Genomic DNA, 24795 nt, shown 5'->3' with positions numbered 1-24795 from the left:
AGCCAGGATATTTTTTCAAATAACTCCGATTGTGTTTGGCTGAAAGAAGAAAGTCATATATACCGAGGATCGCTTGAGGTGAGTCAATTATGGGATAATAATTTTTGGGTGAACTAACCCTTTAAGTGGAGCTCCAGATCACACCTACTGATGACCAATGTACCTCTGTATGGACCAGGTGATGGTGAGTGGAAATTCCTTCTCAGTCCTTTTGAGCATATTAATGAGGTTCACTCTGCTGGGAGGGCTGATGGTCCACAGCGAGTTAGAACTACCTTCCAGATCAGCTATTTTCAAGTCCTCATGAACATACGCTTCCAGAAACTGCATGGCACCCTACATGAGAAAAAAATGATCAGTGACTGTATTGACATTCTAGAAATTGTGCTTTTTCTTTTTTTTACATTATTGGCATTGTTCATGCAAAGGACCACCAGGAATTCAATAATGAACACTAGGTAAACTATTTTAACTACTTACTGCATTAGATCTGTAGCCCTGTTTGAATGCCTCAAAGTTATCAAAACTGACATCCTTTAGATGGGTCTGCTGAGCACTCATTGTGAAGATCGGCTGCAAAACAAAACAACAGAATGTAACAAACACGAGACATTAAAGCTGATGTTGTGATGGTGTGTCATTTTTAAAATTTAAAATGGTTTCTCAAATCCCAGTTTAATATGCAGAGACAACTATAAGTAAGCCATTCGTAGGCCTGAAAATTGTAGACATTGTGTCTCTGTGGCATTTAAAAACAATATTTTGACGGGACTATCTATTTTTCAACCAATGTTAAAAAGAGGGATTAGAATTGACACAACTCAGCTATAATTTTCAATGGTAGAAACAGGAAAGAAAAACCAAAAAGAACATTTCTCATTTGTTTAAATTCTTCACTGAATTTTTGTTATATGTGATGCATTAATACAGATTTGATGCTGCTGTGTTTTGATTGAAAGCAGATCTATAATTAAAATGATACTTCACTGTTAATTAACTGTATGCTTGTTATGATTTCTATAGTGATGAATCCACCACACAGGAAAAAAAATGTATAGCTTATTTTCGCTTATTTTGGTGTGGCAAGTGACTTATTTTTGGGCTTGTTTTTCCAGACCAGGTTGCTTGTTTCTCTTGCGAGATCTGGCAACACTGCAACTGATATTTCACCCACTCCTTAGCGCAGTGTACTGTCACTTTAAAATTAACATTATTAACCATTATTTTATTATGTTCTAACCAGTAGCCTTTTAGAAAGTAGGCTACAGAACTTCTGAACCGAAAAGAAAAAATACAGTTTTTGCTCGGAACAAACCAAAATGAAAAAAATTTAAAATAAATAGAAATAGTTTTAGTCCCTGTCAGAGAAAATGTTGATACTTAAATGAGACATAACTGAGAACTCAATGAGGTCAAATGAACTATGAAAGAGCAGCATCAGGAGAAATTAAATTTATACTCTCTTAAGTAACTTTAGGAGAAACATCTAAGACAAGGTTGATGCCTAAATGAGAAATAACTGAGAACTAAATGAAGTAACCTGAGATATGAAAGAGCAACCACTGATAAACAAAGTGTTTACTCTCTTAACACATTTTAGTAAAAACATCTGAGACAAGGTTGATATCCCTGAATTAAGAAAGAGCAGCCTCTGAGCAATTACATTTTTACTCTCTTAAAAAATTTTAGGAGAAAAATATGAGACAAGCCGATACCTAAATGAGACATAACTAAGAATTTAATGAATTTAACTAAGCTATGATTATTTAACTAATGCTATAGCACTTAATTGAGACATAACTGAGAACTCAATGAAGTCTCCTGAGCAATGAAAGAGCAACCTCTGAGCAATAAAATATTTACTGATTTATTGCATTTTAAGAGAAACATTCGAGACAAGGTTGATATATAAATGAGACATAACTGAGAACTCAATGAAGTCTCCTGAGTTAAGAAAGAGCAACCTCTGAGCAATAAAATATTGACTGATTTATTGCATTTTAAGACAAACATTCGAGACAAGGTTGATATATAAATGAGACATAACTGAGAACTCAATGAAGTCTCATGAGTTAAGAAAGAGCAACCTCTGAGCAATAAAATATTGACTGATTTATTGCATTTTAAGAGAAACATTCGAGACAAGGTTGATATATAAATGAGACATAACTGAGAACTCAATGAAGTCTCCTGAGTTAAGAAAGAGCAACCTCTGAGCAATAAAATATTGACTGATTTATTGCATTTTAAGACAAACATTCGAGACAAGGTTGATATATAAATGAGACATAACTGAGAACTCAATGAAGTCTCATGAGTTAAGAAAGAGCAACCTTTGAGCAATAAAATATTTACTGATTTATTGCATTTTAAGAGAAACATTTGAGACAAGGTTGATATATAAATGAGACATAACTGAGAACTCACTGAAGTCTCCTGAGTTAAGAAAGAGCAACCTTTGAGCAATTAAATGTTTACTCACTTAAAGAATTTTAGGAGAGACATCTAAGACAAGGTTGATACCTAAATGAGCCATAACTGAGAACTCAATGAAGTCTCCTGAGCAATGAAAGAGCAACCTATGAGCAATTAAATGTTTACTCACTTAAAGAATTTTATGAGAAATTTCTAAGGCATGCGGTACCTAAATGAGACATAACTGAGAACTCAATGAAGTCTCATGAGTACAGAAAGAGCAACCTCTGAGCAATAAAATGTTTACTCAAAGAATTTTATGAGAAACGTCTAAGACAAGCGGTACCTAAATGAGACATAACTGAGAAATCAATGAAGTCTCCTGAGCTATGAAAGAGAAACCTCTGAGAAAAATAAAAAGTTTATTCACTTAAGGAATTTGTTGAGAAACATCTGAGACAAAGTTGATACCTACTGTAAATGAGACATAACTGAGAACTCAAAAAAGTCTTCTGATTTATGAAAGAGCAACATCTGAGCAATGAAATATTTTCTCTTGTAAGGAATTTAGGAGAAACATCTGTAAAAAAGTTGAAACTTAAATAAAACACAGCTAAGATCTCCATAAGTCTCCTGAGCTATAAAAGAGCAACCTCCAAGCAATAAACATTTTCCCTCTGGGTTTACTAAAAGTAAAGTACATCACACAGAGGAAAATTAAGAATTATTGGTTGTCTAGAATGTAAAGTGCACCTGCAGTCCGCCGAGGCTAATAGTGACAGAGACATCCAGTGGAGTGTTGATGACTCCCGCAACAGATTTGATGAGCGACATGAATAGCAGAGGGAACCAGACGATACAGATGAGCAGCATCACAATTATTCCACCCATTCCATACTTCACAATCTTCCTCTTCTTCTGCCCGCAAGGCTGAGGGTAACGCTGCAACACATCACAACACACACAAACACTGGGTGTTTTTCAGAACCTAGTGAGCTGCCTACATAGACAGCATTTTAAAGTATTATAGCCATGTTCCTGATGCAAAGGTTGTTTCTAAAGGTAGGAAGATCATAATTATGCTGTGTTCTAAGCAGCATCAATTATGTACCTTAGGTATGTTTTATGTTTTTAATGTTTATTAATGTATCGTGTCTGTAGCTTACGAAAATGTAATGCTAACAGCAAACTGTTGCAATCAATTATGAGTCAAGTCTCCCGTGCGAATCGTGTGAGGAATGCTTTTAGTCCCACACACAGTGTTGCTGTCTGTGTACTGTAGAGCTTTCCAAATCAGTCACTTAAGAGTGTCATTTCAGTTCAAATGCTACCTGAGATCATACTTATCTGCTTAAGTAAGACTCAGTAGGGTTTATTATGCCGTATTTCTCTCTTACCTTCTCAGACTCTCTCCAGCATTTGAGGATGAAGATGTGTGCATAGATGTCCTCCACACAGATCCAGCTGGACAGACTAAGAGACGTGTCCGTCCAAACCCAGTCCATCACGGCACGCAACTCCGTCAGGAATGGGATCATACGAAACCTTGAGCACAAAAAATGCACTTAACCAATGATCACCGTGCTCTGTATCAGTTATGTCAAACAATCGACTGTTCTCACTACTGTACTGCAATCCAGATTTACATAAAGGGTTAAAAGGATAGAGTGACAACATTAAATTGACCATACATTTATAATTGTATAAACAATAGAAAACACTCCATTTTATAGCACTGATTTGAAATACAGTGATAAAGAGATGTAATTACCAAAATATTTCTCTTCAAAAAAAGAAGGCAAAGTCCCTTGAACGCAGGAGCTGTACACTTCTGGCAAACATTTGTGGCTCATTTGCATGTGAAAATAACGAGTGGCAAATGTACAGCAAGTTTGCGGCTAGTTTGCAAAAAAAGCTAAGTGAGGACACTCTTCATTGCTAAGAAATTTGCATCATTTTGCCTAGATGGGAACCATGCACTGAGCATTTCCTGGACATTGATGTTGATGGATTTTTACATCTTGGGCTCTATTTTCGTGAGCGTGCAAAGCGCAGGGCTACGCGCCACGACTGTGCGCAATGTCATATCCAATTTTCATGTGAGCGCTAATTCTAAGTGCAATTTCCATACACAAAGCACAAATGGATGTGGATGGGAGTGCTTGCGCTCTTGTTGGTGTAGGTGCGCAAACTGTGGGTGTATTGTATGTAGCAGAATTGGCTCTTTTCTAGAGAAATTGGTTGTTGCGCTAAAACGTTTCAATACCACCTCTTAACTCAGCACAAAATTCAGTTCCTGCATTTGCAGTTTGGAGATTCCACAAATAGGTGGTAATAAAGTTCATGTCTAAATTCTGAAAGTACAGAACATTAAATAATGTCCCTGACAATCGGTATTTTTTAGGGGTAATCGCTTGAGACTTGTAATAAACTTTATAGAGGTCATGGTGTATTTTTTTTAATAATTTTTATTGTTATGTTTATATATGTATTATAATTATTGTACATTTACAGTTGTATTTAGGGTTTAATTTTGTAGGCTACTAGTAATTTTCCACCTTGTTGAGGTTGTTGATGCTTGCACGAAAATACCAAAATTTTCCATGTCCATGCCCACTGACTTTGAGCTTATGACTTATGGCAGAGCATTGTGCTTAACACTAATCCTCTTAAAATAGGGCCCCTGGTTACAAATCCCACTCAATCCTCATCTTTTATCTCTGATTGAGGAAGCTGGAGCAGATTCTGTGATGTTTACATAAATCTCATACGACATCGCCTTCTTAACTCACCCATGGAAGAGGAAGAGATTGACATAGTTGTAGCTCTTGGTGAGGAAGTTGCCCAGGATGCGAGTCGGATAGCCACATCGAATCTGATACGCTGACAGGCTGAAGTATATACATTTCACAAAGTACCACAACTGAGCTATAGTGTTGTGACTGAAACGCCTGCAAAGGAGAGATAAAAGACAGTAGAAAAGTCTTCATTCCACTTTGCATAAAGTAAGCATCTTATTTTAGGGATGTTAGGAAGAAAAATACTTCAGAAAGCACCACTGACTTCCATGTTAAGTGATTTGGTAATGACTTCCTCTCAAGTGTTCAGCTCCCAGCATTCCTTTACCTGTCTGTGATTCCCGGCAAGATGAAGAACATCCAGAAATGGATTCCGAACACGAGGACGACCTGGAAAATCACTTTCCCCATCACTGTTTTGCGGAGATACAGGGCTCGATCCACCACCATAGTGCCAAATTGGATCAGAACCATGGCGAGGAACGGCCCGGGAACTTGATCTTCGGACAAAGTGGATGTTATGTCTGCACCTCCCTGATGTTTCTGTAAGACAAGGGGAAATATTTTTAAACCCGTATGACGTTCTTTCATCTGTGGGACACTTCTGCTACAGATTTACATGCTGTATGCACATGTCATGTGTCTAAAATGTATTTAATGTTACACAACAATATTCTGGGCTTTTGCGCATTCTGCACTTGTGCATTTGATCCACACACATTCAGTGCTCGAGCACTCTGCTGATGAGCATTTGCATCATGAGTCCTGTATGCAACGTGCAGTGACCGTGTGCTACGTCTTATCCAAATTTTCATGAGCGCACTAATTGTATGCACACCAAGCACTTACTCAAAGCGCACTAAGCGAACTAAGCGTTCCAATAGAAGACGAAATGAGAGTTCACAGCAAGTATGTAGTTATTGCGAAAAAGAACACAAGACATAAATGTTCCATATTTCTGTTCTTCTAATGCATTACGTACTGCTTGACCAGGAACAGACTATATAATAGGACGCAGACGTGCAATAACCAGAGAAGAACCTCAGAATTAAATTGCAATTGACTCAGCCCAATAGCGCTTTTTCACCAGCCCACTTTCATCTACGTAGAGTTAACACATGCTTACATGAAAATGCAGTGCAGAGCTCAATATTGGCAGCAGGTTGGTGTGAGTGCATCTGCAATCACAGTGAGGCGAAGACTTTTGGACAATGGCCTGGTGTCAAGAAGGGCAGCAAAGAAGCCACTTCTCTCCAAGAAAAACATCAAGGACAGACTGAAATTCTGCAGGAAGTACAAGGACTGGACAGCAGAAGACTGGTGCAAAGTTATTTTCTCTGATGAAGCCCCCTTCCGACATCTGTAAAATCGATAGTCTGGAGAAGAAAAAGTGAACGCTACCATGAGTCCTGTGTCGTGCCAACAGTGAAGCATCCTGAGACCATCCATGTGTGGGGTTGCTTTTCATCACAGGGAGTGGGCTCTCTCACAATCCTGCCCAAAAACACTGCCATGAATGAAGAATGGTGTCAAAACGTCAAGAGCAACTTCTCCCAACGATCCAGGAGCAATTTGGTGATGATCTGTGCATTTTCCAGCATGATGGAGCACCATGTCACAAGGCAAGAGTAATAATGAAGTGGCTCGGAGATCATTACATTGAAATTTTAGATCCGTGGCCAGGCAAATTCCCAGATCTTAATCCCATAGAGAACCTGTGGTCAATCCTCAAAAGGCGAGTGGACAAGCAGAAGCCCACAAATTGTGATCAACTCCGAGCACTAATAAGGCAAGAATGGATCTCCATCAGTCGGGATTTGGCCCAGAAGCTGATATCCAGCATGCCAGAGTGAATTGCAGAGGTTATGAAGAACAAGGGCCAACACTGTAAATATGGACTCTGCTCATATATTGAATGTTTTTGCCAATAAAAGCCTTTAAAACGTATGAAATGCTTATAATTGTTTTCCAGTATACCATAGAAACATGTAATCTACAAATACTGAAGCAGCAAACTTTGCAAAACACAAAATTTATGTCACTGCCAATACTTTTGGCCACGGCTGTATTTTAGCATTTCTGGACCGGCCCCATTAACTTCCTTCCTGTTTAAGTGCCTTTATTTTTAAATAAACAAGGAATGAGTCAAAACGAAAAACACATAATATTCCATTAAATATTTGTTATTTATTGCCCCCAACATCCTTTCCAAATGTTAAAATTTACCCCAAATGCCCAGAAGCCGAAGACAATGATGATGAAATCAACTGTGTCAGCCAAAAACATGAAGACGTAGACGTCCGTCACCGCGCTGTACTCGGGGTGGATCAGATCATAGAAAAACTGATGAATGGGCTTATACAACTCAACCAACCTGAAAGGAGAAGATCAAACAACATTCAGACAAATATATCAGACTGAGAATCACAATATGTCTTCAATCATATGAAGATGAATAATGAAAGGGCACAAATTACATTCGCAAATGTGACATATCTGAGAGAAACACAACACACTTACTTCTTGAGGATGTAAACCTTCACTTTAATCATTTGTTCTCGAATCTTCTCAATTATAATTTCTTGACGACTTTTCTGCGGTATTTCCGGCTTGCTGTCTTCTTTGCAAATGCTATTCCGTGTGCTCGTACTGCCTGTGAAGAAACCAGCTATCAAACGTCAACAAACAAACCCAGACATCATGGCTGATCACCAACAAATGTGGTTTCGAACAGTGTGCAACGCAATATAAAACGTCTGTATAAAGTAACTGATTACATTGTTACTTTTGATATTTCTGTTTTAATGTTTAGAATCTAGCAAAAAATAAAAGATAAACAAATCACTGATTGCACCCTTAAGCCCTCACCTCGTTTGGAGCGTACGGCCGAACGCCGCGAGAGGCGCGATCCTCTGCTGGTGCTCTTCCATCGCAGGTGAGGTCGCTGCTCAGGGTAATGAAGGAGTACATGCACCTGTGATGAATCCACGCACTTTCCAAGATTCACAGATTTGAGCGAGTACGCTTGAGAACTCTTCTTATCTTCCTCAGCCGGAATCACTACCGCCATCTTCCCTTCGTCCTCATACTCATCCCGATGAAGACAGGCCTCCTTGCGTGACGGTTTAGGGTCGTCCTCGTCCCAAAGCCCATGACACTGAGTCGAAGAGAAACAATGGATAAACAACTAAACAAGACTACAAATAAAGCTTTCTTTTGATGAGGTTTAAATGAAGATTACTTTTGATGTTTGTCTTTGGATATTTTGGAAAACTAGCTTCAAAATATAGCTAGACCGGAAACGTGCGTCATCCAAGATCAATTTATTGCCGGTTTATTCAAAGATGCTAAAGAAAGGCACTTTATCATGAACAGCTAGTCTTATATGGTGACTTTTGGGGATTGGTGATTTTGTTCTGTTCTTCCATATTGGCTTTGACCTTTGAACTTCTGGAGTGGTGGTGGTGTTATCGGCTATAGCACATAACTGGTAATCAGAAGGTTGCAGGTTCGATCCCCACAGCCACCACTAGTGTGTCTTTGAGCAAGGCACTTAACTCCAGGTTGCTCCGGGGGGATTGTCCCTGTAATAAGTGCACTGTAAGTCACTTTGGATAAAAGCATCTGCCAAATGCATAAATGTAAATGTTCTCAACTGTATCCAACATTTTCATTATTCAATAATGTCTTCTATTTGACATTTGAGTTGAATTGATAGTCAGCATTTTTGTATTGATCTACTGAATGATATTGGATGATGCATGATCTGACCTGATCTGATTGATATTGTAGAAAAATATATTAATATAAACTTATTTTAATTACTTCATAAAATCCCTTATGAAAGAATTTTGAGCCATGTACCAATCCAAACAGCTCAGAGGTGAATTAAAACATTACTGCTTTGATTTAAAGCAAAAAATGTTTTACGTCGGCCAAAAGACGAACATACAAGACTGTGAATATAACGTCTTTAATGCGGAAATGAACTACAATCCCATGAAGCATTGCAACTGAAAGTTGAATAAAAAAAACAGTGGAAAACTCCAAAACTATTGAAATAATGTGGTTGATTATAAGAATCTCAAAAAAGATATATTCATATATATACAAATACATAAGTCATTTGAGAGTGCAGGAAAAGTGACTCCATTGAGTAATTCACAGTGCATCATGTGAGTGGGCGGTCACTGCAGAGCTCTTTTGGTGTACTTTGATTTGAGCGATTATCAGATTGGTGGATCGTTTCCTTTCAGAATCATGGGTAGTGTAGTTCTTCACCAGATATTGCGCTATCAAATACAATAAAAAAGTTGAAATAACGTGGACTGATGGCTTCAACATGCAAGGTGCTAGCCAGCCAGTGTCTTGCCAGTTGTCTTGCCCAAGGACACCTCGGCATGTGGAGTTGTGTGGGCCGGGAATTGAACCACCAACCCTGTGAATAATAGCCAACCCGCTCTACCACCTGAGCAACAGACAGCCCATCATTTGGACCCTTTCCATCACATGATGAGAAAACAATTAATAATCTTTTTTGTTGTTGTTGAGACAAGTATACTTGTATCAAAAATACTCAAAATACTTGTAATGATGCAAGCCCAAATTTGGGCTGTTTACTGATGAAAGACTTGATCAGATTTTAATAAAATTTATGACATGTTGATTAATTAATCTAATTAATCACACATACTGTATATCAATATTTGCTAAAAAAAAGACCCCAAATAAAGATAATAATTTATTACCAACCACTCAATAACTTTTGTGCCAGTTGCTATTAAAATCCCGGGCCGATTTCTCTTCCCAGTCCAGCCCTGGACACAGTGTAAAGCGTTTGAATACTGCTAAGGTAAAAAGGTGCTATATAAGTGCAGACCATTTACCATTTAAATTGTACTTAAGTAAAAAAAAAAGTAACTTGCTAGAATGAAATCAAGAGGGGAGTTTTACTGTTGTGCTTGAGTTACATAACAACTATATTTACAAGCTTCTTCCAGTTGGATCAAATTGCTGACAGGGTGTTGCATATGCCAATGTTTCTCAACCAGGGGGTCGGGACCCACTAGGGGGCCTCAGCACACTTCCAGGGGGGCCTCAAGATCTCTTATTGTTATGAATAACATACAGTTCTAGACATTTCTGGAATCACAAAATGTATTTGAATCCATTCACGCTAGTAGTTTCTTACATTACAAAACTTCGAAAAACAAGTTTTGTCATCACTACAGTAGAAGTATCTGAGGAAACATCTTATAATACGAATATCTACATTGGGGGGCCTTCGAATATTTTCTCAGACAATTGGGGGCCTTGGAGTCAAAATGGTTGAGAACTACTGGCATATGCGATGCAAAGAAACGTGGTACGAGTCCTGAAGAGTGTACGAATTGTGATGTCAGAGCTCCCAACCCCTTGAGACAAAGAGAAAGATTAAAAAAAATAAGCTTTGAGGAAAGTTAGTAATGTTGTTGGTTTTGTGATTGTTTTCTGAGGTTTGCTACCAAACCTTGCTGTTGAGCAGATGAATGAATTCAATAAAATTCATAATTATTATTATTACTCAGATTCCATAATTTTTATTATCATTATTATCCTCATTATAATTGCTAGTTTTATGGTTGTTATTATTATAATTAGTTGTTGCCTAACAACAACAACAACAACAACGATAACAATCCAAATAGGGAGACAAAATTCATAGATTTGATTTAAATACGAAGGCAAGTGTAGAAATAAATGACATGAACACATTTAATTACAAAAGCCTTTTGATTCTATATATATTTACAACATCTGTATCAGTAGCAGGCGTTTAGAATAAAGTTTAGGACAAAAACCGTCAGTGTTTCTTACTTCGTGCTCATAGTTTTGAATGAATACATCACATTTAGTCGGGTGGTCACATACAGTCTAGTCGCACAAATATTTTAACGTATTCGAAGCTCAAATAAGATCCAAAATTCTGCCTCTGCACATGGTCAGAACTCCACAGAGCCACCATGTGACACTCTGCCATTTGTCAATCTGTCATCTGTCGGATGCAGTGAAAACGCGGCATCAGTCCAGAAAGACGAAAGAAAATGAGATGCAAAAATGAGTAAAATGTACAATTTTTTCTTTGGAAATGTAATGAAATAAAAGTACAGGTATTCTGTTTAAATTGCACTCGAGTAAAGTACAAACCCCCCCCAAAAATAATACTTAAGTATAATACTTAAGTACTTAAAGTACTCAGTTACTTTACACCCCTGGTCACCATTCACTTTCATTGTTTGAAAAAAAGGAGGCTGTAAGTCCCTACCATTCTGCGTAGAAAAGTTATGCAGGTTTGTAAATGAGGGTGAATGATGACAGAATTTTTCTTTTTGGGTGAACTATTCCTTTAAGGAATTACGTGAGAAACTGAAGTACAAACCTTTAGTATGGATCGATGAAAGAACAGTGCCAGCAGCTGGACCAAGTCATAGTGCACGTAACCTTCTTTCTTCTCCACACCGATGATGTTGGGCGGGTGAAACGGTTTCTTATTGTTCACCTCCAGATTTTGGTTAAATGGAAAAAAACTGAACTGGAAGAAGTATTTGATGACGATCATGACCTGGAGGAAAGAAAAAACAAATATTTACTAATACATTGGAATAAATTCATATTTTTGTGTAAAAGTTGCATATATAAAAACAATTTGGAAGGTTTAGAGCGTAGGTACAGAATGTTTCTGTTCCATACATATACTGTATGTTGTGGGCCATTCACATCGAACACATTTTTGGCATCTGTATGTGCTGTTTTTTTACATGTAAACATGCACTACACTGACATCTTTGACTGTTGCATCACATGCCGCTGTTTTCGATCCATTCGATTAATTGCTTATCTAGTGCTTGGGGTGGCCTAGGGATAATTTGTTGTCACTGCACAGCTCTTTTGGTGTGCTTTGTATGCCATGATTCTCTGATTCTCTTCAAAATCATGGGTAGTGTAGTTCTTCAACAGGAATTTGGTGGATTGGTGGTGGTGTAGTGGGCTAAAACACATAATTGTTAATCAGAAGGTTGCTGGTTCGATCCCCACAGCCACCACCATTGTGTCCTTGAGCAAGGCAATTAACTCCAGGTTGCTCCGGGGGGATTGTCCCTGTAATAAGGGCTCTGTAAGTTGCTTTGGATAAAAGCATCTGCCAAATGCATAAATGTAAATGTAATTTCACTATTAAACACGACTTTTGGAAATAACATGGTCAGATGGCTTAAAGAAAAGCATGAAAAACCATCTATTAACAAGCTTAAAGTTTACGGTAGGTCTGTCTTTAAAGTTTTATTAGTTATCGTTAAAAATCAATTCCCATATGAAGAAAATCAATGGGATTTTTACTTGTATAACCAGACCCCGTTTGATTTAAACATCAGGTGTCGAACATTTTAAGGCATTTACAAAAAAATAACCCTTACCTCTGTGAAGACAATGGCGGTCATCCAGAACCGTTTGCTGGGTCGAGGAACCGACAGCATCGCCCACAGGAAGATGAGGATGGGCAACACAAGTGTTACCATGGATGCAGAGATCATGTGATTGAGAATGATCACCAGGTAACAGACCATCTCAGAGTGTGCCACCAGCAAGTTATAGAGAGCATAGCAGAGCTGCAGACCCAGCGGCTGGGACTTATAAAATCGCTCGGAATTCTCCAGTTCCTCGTCATAGAACATTCTAAAGAACAATGGGAATGATAAAAGCAAATATATAGATTAAAATATAATGATAATAATAATAATAATAATTCCTTGCATTTATATAGCGCTTTTCTAGGCACTCAAAGTGCTTTACATAGTATAAGGGGAACCTCCTCAACCACCACCAGTGTGAAGCATCCACCTGGATGATGCGACGGCAGCCATAGTGCGCCAGAACACCCACCACACACCAGCTATTGGTGGAGAGGAGAGAGTATAGTTATGTAGCCAATTCAAGGATGGAGATTAATACGATGCCATGGTAGATAGGGGCCAATGGGGGGTATTTGGCCAGGACACCGGGGTTACACCCCTACTCTTTACGAGAAGTGTCCTGGGATTTTTAATGACCACAGAGATTCATTAAAATATAGCTGTAAGCAGCAATTACGAGGCCAACCACACCATTTTTAAACATTATATTTTTTGACCACAAGGTGGCACTGGCCCCAAACTTCATAGGTATCCTCAGGACATGTTGCCGATAACGCATACCAAGCTTCGTAATGATATGCCAACAAGTTAGTGAAATACAGCAATTTTTGACAAAATTCAAAATGGCCGATGCCCAATGTGACAGACCTCGGACATTGGGTATCATTCGACTATTCAGTTATAGTTTGCTTTGAAGTCATAAGAAAAAATATACATTTTTCATATCTCTTGACCAGTAGGTGGCACTGTGCAAAAACGGTGCATGTACCATCGGATCATGTTTGCGATGAAATATACCAAGTTTTGTTTCACTACTCCTAATCGCAGGGTTGGTGGTTCGATTCAAGGACATTTCCCTGTCCTTTTCTGCATATCGCAGAAGCGTTTTGTGGTCCGTTCTGCATAACACGGCGGCTCATTTGAGCTTATCGCAGCCCATTCGGCACATTTCGCGGCTGACCCACCGGCCCTCTCGGTTCTCCCATTGGCCAGTCCACCCCTGATCGGCCCCAAAATCCATCGGCCCAATGGGAAAATGCCCGGTATGCCAGATTACCAGTACAGCCCTGGCTGACATAGACTCCAAGCCAAGAAAATAATAATAAGAAAACTAACAATTAAAAGAGGTGCCTCATCCCTAATTACTTCCTGTAGCCACTCAATGTGAAGTTTTGCAGATCTCAAATCATGGCTGCATAAAAGGGCTGCATAATTAATCGAGACGGACAATTACGGTGTTTCATTTAAGTCCTGTTTACTCTTGTTGCTTCAAAGTATTGTATATACAGCATGTTTTTGCAGTGATTGAGTTTTCTAACCAATCCAGGTCATGTCCGTTGAGCAATGAAAGAGTAAAGACAAATCAGACACACTTAAATGAATCTATAGTGCTATCAGCAATAACAACAGATTGTAACAAGTTTTTAACAGTCTGTCATTTATCTCTGTTCCTGGTGGCACATGATAATTAATTCCAAAGAAACATTACCTGACACTCGAAAAGAAGCTTTAGAACAAAAGCAAAAAGACTGTGATTTGGAATTATTTGGGATATGTTACATGTCGCACATGTGTCGCACTACTTACTTGTTAAGTAGCAGTTCGCTGGCGGTCAGCTCCTTGGTCATAGAGGGTAGCAGAGGTTCATCCAGGTCAGATCTGCTTTCAGGGGTCATCCCCATCAGTCGTTTGTCACCGTCGCTTTCGTCTGAGCTCACAGACAGCCGGTCGAAGCTCACGGCCTTGCTGTAGCTGGGTGGCAAGTCTGCATCTGATATGTTGGGGAAGTCGGTATCTGGTGTAAAAAGTTGCCTGCTTGCAGGATCTGTTTGCTCATTCTCAAGTCCCGATGACTTGCCATCGTCCCGTTGGAGAGGAAGTTCAACCTCCTCATCTTGAATAGCAAACTGCTCTTCCTCACACTTCCATTGAGAGACCTGAACATCTTTATCTACTTCCTCTAGCTCTACTGGAACCCATGGACCACCCTCTGTCACTTCCTCATCTACTTCCTGAGTCCCTTCCTCTCTAACTTCATCTTCAGGTTTATCTTCACTAGGCTGGAGTTTCAAATCTTTCCCTTCATCCTTCACTTCCAGTTTGTCGACATTCATGTGGTCTTGCTCGTCCTCAACCTCATCTATCGTGTCATTGGTTCCTTGCCGTGAGAGAAGAGTGACACATTGTGTGGCCTCACTGGAAACAAAACCACAGAAACACAAATAGGCATGGAAGTGAGTTGATGAGGACTTAGGATAAACGTATGATTTGTATGGCATCTTTGAAAACTTCTTTAGTCCAAATTTTTGTCCAAAATGTAGCAAAATGATATGTAGAATATGAGTAAATATTGGCCTAGGAGAGTATATTATATGTGGTGGGTGAGGATGAATGGAATGAAGGTGTTTATGAGCTCAGCACCTGGAGATAGCACTGCTTCCGCTGTCTGCCGAGGAGGTGGACATGTCCAGGCTGTAAATTTTTCGCAGTTTGGGACGAGCTCGTTCACTGGTTTTGGGAATATTCAGAGTTATGTCGTCCAAATCATCCAGGGTGGACTGGCGAGAAAACAGCATTGTGGCTTCTGTGTATGCGCTGATCGATGGACGGATGACATGAGTGGAAAAATAACACAATGAAAATGATGAAATGAGAATGATACTATATGCTAACATGCGCGGATATAATCAAGCTACAGCAGGTTTTTAAGTTGTCAAGCTACAGTCTTCATCTGTCTGTCCAAGTACTGTATATATAACACAATGTGTAATTGAATATTTGAAGAAGGACGTTAGATGAGGAAGAGTTAAATAAACATTGCACATCAACTTTTTCTTGAACAAACTACAATGAAATCGAAATGTGGTGTTGCTTTATTTACGATTGACAGGCAAAGAGTGTCCTGTCCCAGAGAAAAGATCTATCATGAGATGAAATGGCCAGAAATCTCAAGCATGTCTCATCTGGTGTTTCATAAGAGATGTCAATCAACAATGTCTTTCAGATTGCAAGCGTGATTTGTCCCAAACCACTTAAGCGCAAATCACGCCCCGCAGTCGTAAGTAAACCCTCAAGAATGTTTTCATTGGTCATCTCAGAAAGACTTCAGAAAGATTGTTAATGGATTCGATGCTGACAAACAATAAAATTGCTTGTTGGTTTTTGAAGAATTCAATGTGAGTTTTTCTTTTTCATTTTCATTGTATTAAGTCTGTCAAGGTCCTGTCCCTCTGTCAGTCTGGGTTTTTGTCTGACAGGACCTTCTGCCCGTCTTGCATGGTGTCTGGATCCTGACTTCCTGTCTGGTTCAGCCTCAGTCTGTGTTGGGATCCGGACACTCGTGCTCCATGTCTGTATGTTATTGACGTGGGTGCATCGTGCTTATGTCATCTTGGCAGCATGCACTTGCATCAATAGTTCGTCTCTCTCACATCGTACTAGCATGAGCTGTCTTCATGTTGTGCTGAGGTTCGGTCACTTCGGTTTTAAGGTGTCAGGGGTGTGTGTGGCTGAACTCTCGCACAGGTGTCCTGTCTTGTTTGTGTCGCCTGTTGTGTGTATCGTGTTGCGTTTGCTTTGCGATGTACACTCAGGTTTCATTTAGTGTGTGAATGCGTCGCATCGCTTTGTTTGGCATTGCTACGCATTCTCTCGTCATGTTTGTCATGACGTTGGCATGGGCATATATTGCCTAATTGTCTTGGCGATGTGCGCTCATGCCATTCGGGTGTTTTGTTGTCTTGTGAGAGTACATGGCTTTGTTTTGTTTCTCTATCGCCGCATGTCTCTCGGTCTTACATCATACCCCGCCACCTTGTTTGTCCATTATTAGTTTATTAGTCACACCTGCCCTGTCTTGTTATCCCATTTTATTTCTCTCACTATTTTAGTCTCCTCGTGTTTGCCATCCAGTGCCAGTTCGTCTTGTTTCCAGTCATGTGTGCGCGTTTATTCCAGTTGCTCTTGCCTGTCGGTTTCCTGTCACATTTTGATCCTGTTATTCCAAACCCGGTCCCGGTTTATTCGTTTTCCCCTAAAGGTTTTTTATGTTTGTTTTCCCCCTATTTATTTGGACACTGGTTAACGCCAGCAAGTGCACAGAAAAAAAACATGCACTATGCTCCTTTTTAAGGTTTTTTTCATTTGTAAATAGTACATAATGTGGCATTTTTATTTTTGAGAATTTAATATAAAAACAAATCCCACTTGGCATTGCTTTTGTGCCCAATCAGCACTGTGATTGAGATGACAATGAAAAGGTTCCTAAGGGTTTAGTCATGACGGCGGGGCTGTAAGTGACTCAACATGGAGGTGAAGGTAGAATAAAAATGCAGGAAATGGAAGCGCAGCGTAGTTCTAGCGGGAAGACTAGCAGCTGTACATCATAACACCGTTAGCTGGGTAATTCCTAGCCAATCACATGCAAGCTGTCGCTTTATAAATCTGCTCACAATCTATCACATTGCTGTTTCAGTGCGCTAACACGGCAACCTCCACCACCCCACCACCACCAGTTGAGCCCTGTCCCGCACGGGGGTAGGCTCCTCGCCCCTGCCTCCTATCTCCGGCAGGAGGTAGGCTATCTCCGACATGACGGTTCCGGTACAAATCACTTTGAGTGCCAGACGGGGCCTACGCCAAAGAGAGAGACATTACTTCCTGTTTTACATTTATAAAATAAATGGCATCTTAAACTTCACTCAAGTCTTCGTGTCTTCCCGATAGAAGTTTACTTACAATCAGCAAACACATCAAAAACAGAAGGCGGAGACGAAGTTGTGAAGCAGGCAAGAAGTTGTTAACAGGTACAACCAGGCAAACAGAGCAAACAGTAATCCAAATTTGATAATCCAGTAAAGCAGGCACAATGCTCATAACAAGTAGGCAATAAAACAGGAAACTGGCAATCCTTCGCAAAGTAACAATGGAAAAGCGTTGCTTTATATATGGTTCAAACAGGAAGTCACCATAGAAGAAATCAATTCAGTATCAGTATTGAGGAGAGGGCTCCCTCTGGTGGTCGGCTGAAGGGATACCAGCCTCATTCGTTACAGGGGAGTGGTTTGCGTTTAAGTGGTTTAGGGAAAAATCATGCAGATTTCAATATGAACTCAAACATTTCTCATCAAATTCTCAAAAAGCCAAATTATCTAAGCAGAGCAATCCACATTTAGTTTATAGCTCAATACTATAACTGCACGTCATCAACTGACTCATTTGCGTCTGTGTAATTTTGTAACGTGGAACTTTATTACTCTATTATATATTTACATTATGTAAAATTTACTGTATATTAATGTGAACTAAACAGTATAAATCAGCACAACATAAAAACCATTTAAAAGAGCTTCAGTCTGTAAAAAACCTGGAGATGCTGTCTCTGGAAGCGAAGGAGTCCATACTGTGTCCGACTCCTCTGTGGTGTTCTCTGTGTGAGCCAGAGTCCTCGTCACTAATCTGGTCCAGACTGGACTGTTGAGACGTGGTCAGTTTCATTTGCTTCTGATAGTACATTTGAATGCTCTCACGGGATGGCACGTTGCCCTAAAAGACATAGATTACAGTGGATTAATGACAAACGGATATATTGGCTAGGCCGAATAATTAGCTGATATTTGGCTATTTTGAGATTATTGGCTATGCCTGCTGGGTGATTAACTAAAGTGGTTATCCGCCATGTCACAGTTTTAATATCTATTGACAGCCCTGTAAATAAATCACACACATTTTCTTTCAATTGTTGGTAAATTTTGTGGAACGTAAGTGTTCATGTTATGTCAGCAAATTTTTTATCCTTTTCTAAATTATATTACATGCAGTGACAAGCCAATGTATCTGCCAGGATGATTTTTATGGCCGATATATTGTCAACAGCTGATAAATGTGTAAATATTGTCCGATTAACCAAAACATATATTGGTATTATATATCAGTATCGTCTATTTAACAAAAAAACAAAAAAAAACACATTGGTTGACAAATATTTCTATATATATTGATATATATTGTTATTATATCAGCCACTCTTTCCTCTAGATATTGCATATTAGTTGACTACTGCAATCTCAGTCACAGAATTGGCTATTGTGATATGGCATACTATTAATATTTATACTTATAACATATAGCGACAGACCGATATATCGGCCAGGATAATTTCTTTGGCCGATATATCATCACCAGCTGAAACTGTGTCCCAACTGTTAGAATAACCAAAGCAGATATCAGTATTTAGATATCTGCTTTTTTTGGGGGGCGAGAACCGGCTTGATAATATAAATAATAGTTTAATTGGTAAACTGAAACAAAAGACAAACACACACACGACGGACATGTCCGTAAACTATCTCTCTTGTCGCACCACCGTCTGCCATCGGCCTTTATCCCTCTCAGAGGCATAATTAACCTGATAAGGGACCGGGTGTGTATAATCACAACCCGGCCCCCCCTTCCGCCCTGCCACAGATACTAATAATATTTATACTTATAACATATAGTGACAGACCGATATATCGGCCAGGATGAATTCTTTGGCCGATATATCATCACCAGCTGAAACTATGTCCCAATATCAGAATAACTAAAGCAGATATCAGTATTGGCTCTAAAAATTACAATAAAAATCGGTTGACCAATATATATATATATATATCGGTATTATATCAGCCATCGGGCTCTCTTTTCTATAGATATTGCATATTGGTCGACTATTACATAGAAATGCCCAATCTCATATTATTGTTGTCCCAATTGGCTGATTAACCAAAACAGATATCTGTATTTAGATATCGGTATTGGCTGTTTGATAAAAACACATTAGTTGACAAATATTTATAAATATCGGTTTTATATCAGCCATCAGCCACTCTTTTCTCTAGATATTTCATTTTAGTCAACTACTACAAATCTCAATCACAGAATTGGCTATTGTGATATAGCATACTAATAATATTTATATTTATAACATACAGCGACAGACCGATATATCGGCCAGGATGATTTCTTTGGCCGATATATCATTATCAGCTGATAACTGTGTCCCAAATATCAGAATAATCAAAGCAGATATCAGTATTTAGATATCGGTATTATATCAGCCATCGGGCTCTCTTTTCTATAGATATTGCATATATGTCGACTAATACATAGAAGTGTTTCCCAATTACGTGTAATTGTTGTCCCAATTGGCAGCTTAACCAAAACCAGATACAGGTATTTAGATATCAGTATCGGATATTAAAAAAAAACACATCAGTTGACCAATATTTATATATATATATATATATCTGTATTATATCAGCCATTGACCACTCTTTTCTATAGATATTGCATATTGGTCGACTACTACATAGAAGTGTTTCCCAATTACTGTATGTATAACTGTCAATCCAATGGGCAGCTTAACCAAAACAGATATCAGTATTTAGATATCGGTATTGCTCTAAAAAGAAATATCGGTTGACAAATATTCATATATATCGGTATTATATCATCCATCGGGCTCTCTTTTCTATAGATAGTGCATATTGTCGACTACTACATAGAAATGCCCAATCTCATATGATTGTTGTCCCAATTGGCTGATTAACCAAAACAGATATTTGTATTTAGATATCGGTATTGGCTGTTTGATAAAAACACATTAGTTGACATATATTTATAAATATCGGTTTTATATCAGCCATCGGCCACTCTTTTCTCTAGATATTTCATTTTAGTCAACTACTACAAATCTCAATCACAGAATTGGCTATTGTGATATAGCATACTAATAATATTTATATTTATAACATATAGCGACAGACCGATATATCGGCCAGGATGATTTCTTTGGCAGATATATCATTATCAGCTGATAACTGTGTCCCAAATATCAGAATAATCAAAGCAGATATCAGTATTTAGATATCAGTATTGGCTCTAAAAATAAAAATAAAAATCGGTTGAACAATATTTACATTTATATATATCGGCATTATATCAGCCATCGGCCACTCTTTTCTTTAGATATTGCATAGTGGACGACTACTACAAATCTCAGACACAGAATTGGCTATTGTGATGTATATATATATATATATATTAAAGATAGTAGTGTATGCCGAGAACCTTTTTCACTTCTCTTGTGAGCATGCAGCGTTCAATGCGCAGAATGGTAGAGATGTTGATGTATTCTCTGCAGACGGAGTTCAGCCATCGGGTCACACTCTCAACGGTGGTCAGAAACAGAACCCACATGAACTTAATGATTTTGAAAACTCTCTTGATGATGTTGTCTACAGGAAGTGAGATGTTGAAGTTAGGAGGTTTGTCTGAAGTTCTTTGACATATGAGCAAATGTAGAACGAAGTTCAAATGTCTTTCACGAACGCACCTTCTCCCTTCGTTTTTTCTTCCTCTGAACTCCGGCGATCTTCTTCATCGATCTCCAGCGCCACGTGACCTACACACAATTTTTGTTTGTTTTTACAAAGTAATTGGCTTAACTTTACTCTGTGTGAAAATGGCATATTGCACATTTGGCTGGACGATCAAAAAAACAAAATTTTTCTCAGTTTCAGTGTTGGCATAGTAACAGCAGTTTATCTTTGTAGGGCAAAATACTCTGAAGATAAAAAGATATTTACAGCAGATTTCTGTACCTTCTTTCTTGTCTTTTCTATGTCTGTGGCCGTATCTCTTCCAGAAATGGCGCGTCCGTTTGGTTCTTTCTTTCAGGGCAGTTTTAGAGTTGGTAATCCAGGCATGATACACAAACTATAGAATAACACTTATATCAACTCATCTATTCTAGTAGTATTCGAATAAAGTGTTTGACAATCATAAATATAACAATATGCTGCTGTACAGCCATTTCAGGAAATAAGTCAAAATTCAATCTGTGATTCAAATATATCCAAATATACAAAGCAAGAAAGATTTTTTTAAACATTGAGACCGTGAATTTGTATTTTATTCCCTGAAGAGGCTATTTCTGTCTCAAACCCTGGATAAGCAAGCATTATGCATTATACAAAATACACAACAGTGAATACAAACAACTATTTGTCTTCAAAATTTTCCAAATCTTGAGACTGATTTGATTATAAGCAATGTGAGTGTATATAGTATTTAGAAATTTGATTGAGTTGTTTGAATTCGGGCAACTGAAAAAAATAAATAAAATAAAAATCGATTTTCAAGACAGTAATTGTGCTTTGCTCCACTGATTGAAAGATTTAAGCATTGAGTATAAAATATGTAAAATGTTTTGATGTTTTTGTGGTTATATATAGAAAATAGTGGAGTAAACCACATCCTTTAGTGGCAATATATATATATATATACTGTATAATACTGTAAATGATAATAAATAGATAGAAGACAGAAAAGGAAAGATCTCAAGTACCTTGCCCAAAACTACCACAAAAAGCAAAGACACAAAAATCCCAGTGTGGGCCAGCTTTTCCATTCCATTCATTTGAGTCAATATTTCAATTCGACATAAATTAAATCGACTACAAATATATAAAGATACATTTGTTTGGAACAACATGAAATGGAAAGACGACCAAGCATGTTATGAATGAAACACCATCAACAAACACAGATATAAGAGCAGAACACAGATGGCGTGTGATACCTTGGCCGCTCTGATTATATACTGAAGTACAGTTTTGGGCAGTTTAATGATTGATCGGGGTAAAGCCACGAGGGCCGAAGCAAACCTTCTGATTGCTCGCTGAGAGGGGAAAGAATCAGGGAGAGATATTGAGAGAGTCAGTGCATCAGAATCCTGAAATCCTTCAAACGTTTAATTGCAACTCTGGTTCATTTCCCCAACATTGGTATTAATTGGATTGAACAATGTCTGTAAACAAGAAATATCTTACTTATTGCTTAATGGGATTACTTGTATGTAATGCAAGTAACAATGAATCGGTAATTTCATTTCATTAAGGGATTACTGGAATTGAATTGGAATGACAGGAAGAGCAATTTACTGAATTATGATTAAAAGATATTCAACACAAGCACACAATAGAGAAATGTCAATAGTCCAATGCAAATATTGCACCAAAACTGAAATACTTATACTACTAATTATAACTATTATTTCCATTATATGCAGAATGCATTTTTCTCAGACATATTTCTCTATACTAGGTTCAGTACTCTTAAAACAAACAATCCCAGCCATTCTGATAACCTTATAAAAATAAATACTAACATCAAAACAATCTTTTAATTATATAATATTTTGAGTTAGAGCAGTCTGGAAAATTCATAAATCTCCCGCTGTGATCCATTAAAGTAAAGTTTATACTTAAATTAGGGCTGTCGATTTAATGCGTTAATACAGTGTGATTAATTTGATTAAAAATAACGCGTTAAAAAAATTACGCAATTAATCGCGGACCGTAATAAGGAAGATTGCTGAGAAATGCAAGCTTGTAGTACCACCTGTTTACTCCAGGGGGCAGTGAGTGAAATTTCAGCTGTATGAGCAACACACAGTTTATACAGTGAAGAAGAAAACCATCAGCAGAACAACACAAACTTGCGTTACATTCTTGCGTTCAAAAACTTGCGCAAATTCGAACTAATGGACCTCAAGATGTGTTCTTCTAAGTATTAAACTATATTTAACTTGACACAGTGACCTAAAACATTTTATGTTTATGATGCAACGCACCCGAGACGCTACACAAGCATGTCTGACGCAGGTGTACATTGACGGTCCTTAAACAAGCCCTCATAATAAATCTCCAACTGATTGACAAATTCACTTGTGTAATGGATTGATGAACTGTGTGTCAATGATTGAGTTATGATCAATAATATGGTAATAAACAATACATTGTATTCTAAAGCCGCTTTTTGTATTGTTTTATTAATGATGAACTCTTCTGCTACAGGAATGTAATGCATTTTAATTATCTGAATATCTTATATATATATATATATATATATATATAAAGATAACTATGTATAATTATTTCATTATTATATATTGGATTATTGTTGAGGGGCTTTCTCAGCAAATATTTGTATATGCGATTAAATGCGATTAAATAATTGGGACACTGTGTAATTAATTCGATTAAAAATGTTAATCAATTGACAGCCCTAATATAAATTAAATACAAATTTGTATGAATGTCATTTAAAAAATATATCATTATTAAAATCCACGTACTGTAGTAGTTATGTGCATTTATTTCAGTTTTTAAATGGCAATTCTGCATCCTGTTTACTCCCTCAATTCACATTCAGGAATTAAATTTGTACGCAAAAGGCATTCCCTTCAATTCTGAATGTTACCCGAGCCTGCTCCAGGCAATACTCTGTTCTCTATGAAAGGTGCGGCAGGCGAGCAGCTGCGCTCTTACCAGAAAAGCTGATTTCTTAGGAGGTTCTTCGTTTTTCTCCTCCTCTTCCTCTTCTTCACTGTCAGTTTCAAACAGGTAATAATCACCACTTCTAACCACTGAGAGATAAACGGACGAGAATGTTTATACAATTGCTATAAAAGATGCAAACATGTGAGAAATGTTACAAAAAATACACGGCAAATAATGAATATGGGGGATTCTTCAGTTAGAGAATGTTGCTATTCAAACAAAAACATTTTTTTCAAGTTGAATAAAATAGTTTCATTCATTTAATTTAGTTAAACATTACTTAAATCTGTTTTGTGTACTATTATGATGATAGTGAAACTTTGTAATACGGCACTTTTCATGCCAATGTCTCCTTAAGATGATTCGCTGATGTTTTCCTCTTTTCGCTTTGGATAAAAGCGTCTGCCAAATGAATAAATGTACATTTGACCACATATTACTCTTATTGTTAGTTATAGAATAACAGTATCTATCCTGCTTTCTTCTCATAACATCACCGTGACTGGGCATAGCAAGTTCTGAACAGCAAAT

At 38.0% G+C, this 24795-nt stretch overlaps 1 pseudogene; it reads right to left on the bottom strand.

The window, feature by feature from the left end:
* LOC127644513 (piezo-type mechanosensitive ion channel component 2-like) overlaps positions 1–24795 on the bottom strand; it is a 125002-nt pseudogene that overhangs the window by 5460 nt on the left and 94747 nt on the right.

This window comes from Xyrauchen texanus, chromosome 6 (assembly GCF_025860055.1).
Source record: "Xyrauchen texanus isolate HMW12.3.18 chromosome 6, RBS_HiC_50CHRs, whole genome shotgun sequence".
In the NCBI taxonomy this organism is placed as follows: Eukaryota; Metazoa; Chordata; class Actinopteri; order Cypriniformes; family Catostomidae; genus Xyrauchen; species Xyrauchen texanus.
Note: the sequence above shows the minus strand (reverse complement) of the source record. Positions and strands in the feature narration are given on the sequence as shown.